This window comes from Danio rerio, chromosome 11 (assembly GCF_049306965.1).
Source record: "Danio rerio strain Tuebingen ecotype United States chromosome 11, GRCz12tu, whole genome shotgun sequence".
In the NCBI taxonomy this organism is placed as follows: domain Eukaryota; kingdom Metazoa; phylum Chordata; class Actinopteri; order Cypriniformes; family Danionidae; genus Danio; species Danio rerio.
In genome coordinates, this window is record NC_133186.1 from 14304201 (window position 1) to 14310421 (window position 6221).

Here is a 6221-nt window from a genome sequence, read left to right on the forward strand (position 1 = left end):
GAAAACACCCTTCACAACAGTTGATCGGATCAAAAACACTCGCCAGTAGGTAGGTGTATGCGTCAAAGTCAAAAATCAAGAGAAGACTTCACCAAAAAGAAAACAGAGGGTTCACCACAGGATGTAAACCACTGGTGAGTCTCAAAAACAGCAATGCCAGATTAACGTTCTAAAAAAGTTATGGAACAACATCCTATGGACAGAAGAGACCAAGATCAACTTGTACCAGACTGATGGAAGGAGAAGAATTTGGAAAACGAAAACAACTGCTTATGATCCTTAGCAGTGAAACATGGTGGTGGTAGTGTCATGGCGTGGGCATGTATGGCTACCAAAGAGTTTTTCAAGAGAAAGAAGTGAAATATTATGCAATGGCCAAGTTAATTCCCTAGCCTGAATATGAATGGGCATGCCTTTAACTTGCTAAAGACAAAACTGAAGGGAAAATTCCCCAAGAACAAGCAGGAACTAAAGACAGACACAAACCTAGCGTCTGGTGATGTCTATGCGTTCCAGACTTCAGGCTGTAATTGACTGCAAATGATTTGCAAGCAGGTGTTAAAAAGTGAAAGTTTGATTTATGACTATTATTCTGTCCCATTACTTTTAGTCCCTTAACAAGTGTGAGACACATGCATAGTGGTGCAATTCTGACACCGTTCATCTGATTTGGATGTAAATACCCTCAAATTAAAGCTGACAGTATGCAGCTAATCCTACACTGTACCTAAACCTGATTGCTACTTTAATAACTATTAAGCGGCAGCAAATTAGGAATTTATTGAGCTAAAATCTTCATTAATGGTTTGTCAATAGCGAGGATTATACCTTAAATTAAATTGTGGACCGAATGTTTACAGTTAACAGTCTATTCTTTTCATTTCATGGCTATTCTCTTGGTTGCGCTACTTCCAGTACTGTATTTTAATATAATAAACCTTTTAACCAATCATATTTCAGCAATTGCATTTCCAGAATCAAATATGCTGCCCTGAAGGCCTTCAGAGGTATTAAGTGCAGATGTCTATAGCATAAAAAATGGCAGTGAACCTATTGCTTTAACCAATCAGATTTTGAGTTGGCTACACTGTGGCCAGCTAGCAGGCTTATGACAATGTCAGCATTTTCTTGCCCTTTTATTGGATGGTCAGAACTAGCATTCAGCATTACTGTAAACAATTTTTATTTTCACAGACAAATTGGCCAACTTTAAGTAAAAGCAATAGTAAATTAACTTAGTATGACAGCAGAATGCAACCACACACACTTCTGCAGCAAAGCTGTGAGATGAAAAACCACTTAAATATGGAAGGTTAATTTTCATTTTTGGCTTTTTAATTGGTGTCTGCATCGCATTCTGATGGTATTTGCAAAAAATGCCACGTTTACATTACAGTATGGATATATGAGTTTTGCAAGTCAAGGCTTTTCCGCTTGCTGCAGACTAGGGTGTGTTAAAACAGCCACACTTTTCTTCATTGTCTTATATTACACTGTAAAAAATAAAAAGTTGAGTAAACTTAAAATTTTAAAGCAACCGGCTGCAAAGAAATTTTTAGTTTACTCAACTTCAGTGGTTGAAGTTGTGCCAAATTATTTTTTTAAGTTGACTGAAATGGCTGGTTTAAGTCATGACAACTTTCAAGCCTAAGTTCATCTAACTTGTCATTATGAGTTTGCCTAAAATTAAACAGGGGTTGAGTAAACTGTAATAAATGAGTTGGCACAACTTAACAGAAGTTCAGTTAACTCAAAGCTGTGCAGCTGGTTGCCTTAATTTTTTAAGTTGATTTAATCTTTATCTTTTAATTCATAATTTTATGGAAATCTTATATCTGCGCTTCTCAAACAAATACCTGTATGACTCTAAGTATGAAGTTAAGAGATTACAAAACACACTATAAAACACAATATCAAAGAATATATTTATTGACAATTCTGCAAACAGTTTTCTGTCCAAATGAAATGTACTGCAGTCCAGAGAAGGAAAAGAGGCAACAAAAAGGTAAATCCTCAAATCCTATATTGCCTTTTAAGTGCTCGAGTTAAGCAAAAGTAATATTTAAAATGCTTGCACTATCAACATTTTTTTCAAAGTGCAAGAGTAATTAGTTTTGTCACGATATTTTAATTTTGTTACCCATCAGTTCTATAATTTTAAAAACGTCCATTTCCTGCTAACATTTGAGCGTTGTTGACCATGTTTTAAACACTGTTATATTGCCATTGTGTTCACATGCTCAACAGAAAAGACTGATTAGGCGTGAAGAGCATCAGTTCACCAAACTCACTGCTGTTTACTGAGTGTAACCACAGATACAGGGACACTTAAGAATTTCACATTGATCAACTGGTCTGTGTATAAGCTGACACAAGTGGTACGCTGTGTGTGTGTGTGTGTGTGTGTGTGTGTGTGTGTGTGTGTGTGTGTGTGTGTGTGTGTGTGTGTGTGTGTGTGTGTGTGTATTTGTGTTTGCACTCCATGAACATCAGTGAAGAGCAGTGAAATGGTGAACTTCTCAGCCAATCACAGTAATTTATGTTGAGCGCTTGAACACAACAGCCAATCTATCAATTGGTGGGAAATGGATGTTTTTAAAATTTGAAAATGTAAAATCAAAACTGAATTTAAGTTTGGTGACAACACCAAGAGTAACACAATTTCAGTGTACAAACAAATGCATTCAAGGCCAATAAACACTTTCTGAATAGTTTCAAAGATGTGTTTCAGTTCTTTGGGGTAGTTCATAATGAGGAAATTAATCAAACCAAAGAGGAGAACAACAGCTGTCGGAAGATCTTTTCCAGCACGATTTGCTCTTCCAGAACCACAGACAGGCACCTTACATTTAGGTTGGTCTGAAGAGTGGCAACATCATCTTCAACAGTGCTAAGGATGTCCATCTCCATCTCTATTGTGCAAATATCTTCTGGCTCTGTGTCCTGCAGTAAAAAGAAACATAAAAAGAGGATGAAAAACTATTTTTACTGCTAAATCACAAACATCTCCAAAAAGCAAGGTAAAAAAAAAAGCAAAGGCAAAGCAACTTAATTTGGAAACTGAAGGTAGTAATGTCAGTAACACAGTCATTTATATACCTTCTATTTATAAAACATTTCAGGTAACACTTTTATAATAATGAATCATTTATTAAGCATTAGCAAATAGTGAATTGATTATCCGTTAAGCATCAACTCTACATGAATAAACATTAGTAAGCTATTTAATAAGTACCAGTACCTAATGAATAAGGACTAGTATCTAATACATAAGTACTAGTATCTATTAATTAGGTAGTAGCATCTCAGTAATAGGTACTAGTACCTAATGATTAACTACTAGTAGATAAAAATATGCACTAGTCACAGCTGGAATACATACTAGTCAAAACTGAATAGTTAATATCTCAATTAGAGATCCCATAGAAATGAATGGGAAAATTTTTAATTCATTACGAGTAACAACAGAATAGTTACTAGTCACTATTAAAATAAGTACTAGTAACTAATAAATAAGAACTAGTATCTATTTAATAAGTACTAGTATCTAATAAATAAGTACTAGTATCTAATAAATAAGTACTAGTAACTAATAAATAAGTACTAGTAACTAATAAATAAGTACTAGTATCTAATAAATAGAACTAGTAACAAATAAATAAGTACTAGTAACTAATAAATAAGTACTAGTATCTATTTAATAAGTACTAGTATCTAATAAATAAGTACTAGTATCTAATAAATAAGTACTAGTAACAAATAAATAAGTACTAGTATCTAATAAATAAGTACTAGTATCTAATAAATAAGTACTAGTAACAAATAAATAAGTACTAGTATCTAATAAATAAGTACTAGTATCTAATAAATAAGTACTAGTATCTAATAAATAAGTACTAGTAACAAATAAATAAGTACTAGTAACTAATAAATAAGTACTAGTATCTAATAAATAAGTACTAGTAACTAATAAGTAAGTACTAGTAACTAATAAATAAGTACTAGTTAGTACTTAATGGAAAAGAACTAAGAAAATGGATAAGTACTAGTAACAAGAAAATAGATACTAGTACGGGCTATAGAATAAAAGTTAAAACGGCTTGCCATAGGTCATCAGCTATTGTCACATTAAACCAGATGCTCAGACCCTGAGAGATGACAGGTGGCACCACTTTACAATTGAAGGGCATTAATTATGGTTATTCACAGGTTAGTCATTTTGATCAGAAATTCCCAACATGTTTTAATTATTAAAAATGAAATTTGCTTTATAATTATTGTTGCAGCACCTGTTTTCACTCCCTGGTCAGCCGGACTCAGTCATGGTTGTTCTACTAAAGACTAAGTGATGAAAATGTAGCATCCTTTACAGAGGTGAAAACAGTGCTACAAACTTTTCTTTTAGGGAACAAACTGTTTTGTAACTTCAAAGATTAATTACCTGCATGAATTCCAATATTGCACACAAAAAGAGGAACTCCAAGGTAAACTCCATAAAGTTTAATATGCCCCCCTTTAATCAGTGATATGATTGAATGCTAAATAATTACTTGATTGTCCAGTTGGTCCAGGGCGGTTCTTATTATCTCTCCATATCGCCCACCACATGATCCATAAAACTTGATAGCGTATTCATCCGAAAAAGAGAAGATATCTTTGAGGTTGGTTTGAGTAATCCTGTAAAACTCAGCATAGACCTACAAACAGACCATAAAAAAATGAATAGTATGAATTGTGAACAAGGGTTATACATTTTGAAATAAATAATCTCAAATGCAAACTTGCCTAAACTCCCAAAAACATGCAGGCCACTGTTTTCGGACATCAGCTACAGGAGGTTAAAAAAATCAAATAGTCAGTAACTGCAGCAGACTGTTAATGTGCTAATGTCAAATGTGATTTTAATGCACCTACAGTCTTTAAAGTGCAGAAGCAGTCTGCGAACAAACAAGGCTGCTGCCAGGATGGTCCTTGATAGCGATGTAGTCTGTAGTGTAACTTCTCAGCTACTGTTTACAAATTTGCAAAACTTACACTGCATTCCAAACCTATAAAAAAGTAAATAAAAATGTAACATTGCAGGTCAAATTGTTTTCATAAATTAAACTGATGTTTTTAAAAAGCACAATATAAAATAAATATTGCAAACATAAAAAGAGAAGATTTAAATAATACATACATACATGTTACTTAACTCATAAAGGGTTAATGTATGCCAAATAAATAATCATAAAAACCACAAGCTCCTGGAATACTATATGTACACTACTAGTGACTGTATATTTAAAGTGGTATGCTAAATATTATTTTGAAGTGGTTTTAATGTTATCGCATTGCTGGGTTAACAATACAGTGGTGACCGGCCGCTCAGATATGTCTGTTTGCAACAACATTTCACTACATTTCCCTCCAGTTTAAGAAGCAAATTAACGTTAAACAGTCCTTCAAATGAAGCAAACTTCACAGGTGGCTAGCTTGTTAGCCCGAGCTTGTCAGAAATGATCTTCACACGATGTAACTTAGTTTTGTGGGAACATAACATTACATTTTACTTTAGATTTGCACGCTATTTAGATTAATTTTGATAATAAAGCTAATACAAAGCTTACTTGAATCAGGAGATGGCAGCTGCTGCTGGTGAGAGGACACCTCGTGCAAAATGGCACCCGAAGACAGACTGAGCATGTGCAAAGACGGGAAGTAGATGATCCAGTGAAGAACTCAAAATGTAAAGTCTGCTCAACTTAAGTATTTACTTTCATTGAACAAACCAGTTTTAAACCTTCAGTTAACTCATTTTTAAAAGTAAACTCAACACTGGGCTCAAAATATGTCCACCCAACTTACAATTTTGATTTGAGTTAGCAATTTGCAAGTTGGATTTTTTACAGTGTAATTATTTTAATGTCACTTGCTCACTTTCCTAGTAGAGCAGTACTGACTAGTATTTTAGTCACAAAGTCTACTGGTAGACAAGCCGAGAGACTTGTGAAGATGAAATGCCATATAAGTCCGCTAATAGTTTGTGCAACTTGTTCACAAGACGTTTGGCCATGGTCATGTCTAACTAAGCCTGGTTTCTCTTGAGGTTTTTGGTGAAGTTTTTCCTCGCCGCTGTCACCACTGGTTTGCATGGTTCAGGACTCATAGAGCTGCGCATCGATGGATTGATCTTCAGTGTTTGGACTCTCAGTATTGTAAATTGTAAACTGAACTGAGCT

General features: G+C 34.2%; 1 long non-coding RNA gene across 1 annotated transcript; it reads right to left on the reverse strand.

Annotated features, from left to right (window-relative positions):
• Positions 1 to 1788: 1788 nt before the first annotated feature.
• LOC137496677 (uncharacterized) lies at positions 1789 to 5664 on the reverse strand. Its single transcript, XR_012387078.1, has 5 exons — positions 5610 to 5664; positions 4915 to 5048; positions 4786 to 4828; positions 4551 to 4697; positions 1789 to 2943 (listed from the first exon to the last, which is right to left on the reverse strand). It is a non-coding gene; the product is annotated as an uncharacterized lncRNA (long non-coding RNA).
• Positions 5665 to 6221: the final 557 nt, after the last annotated feature.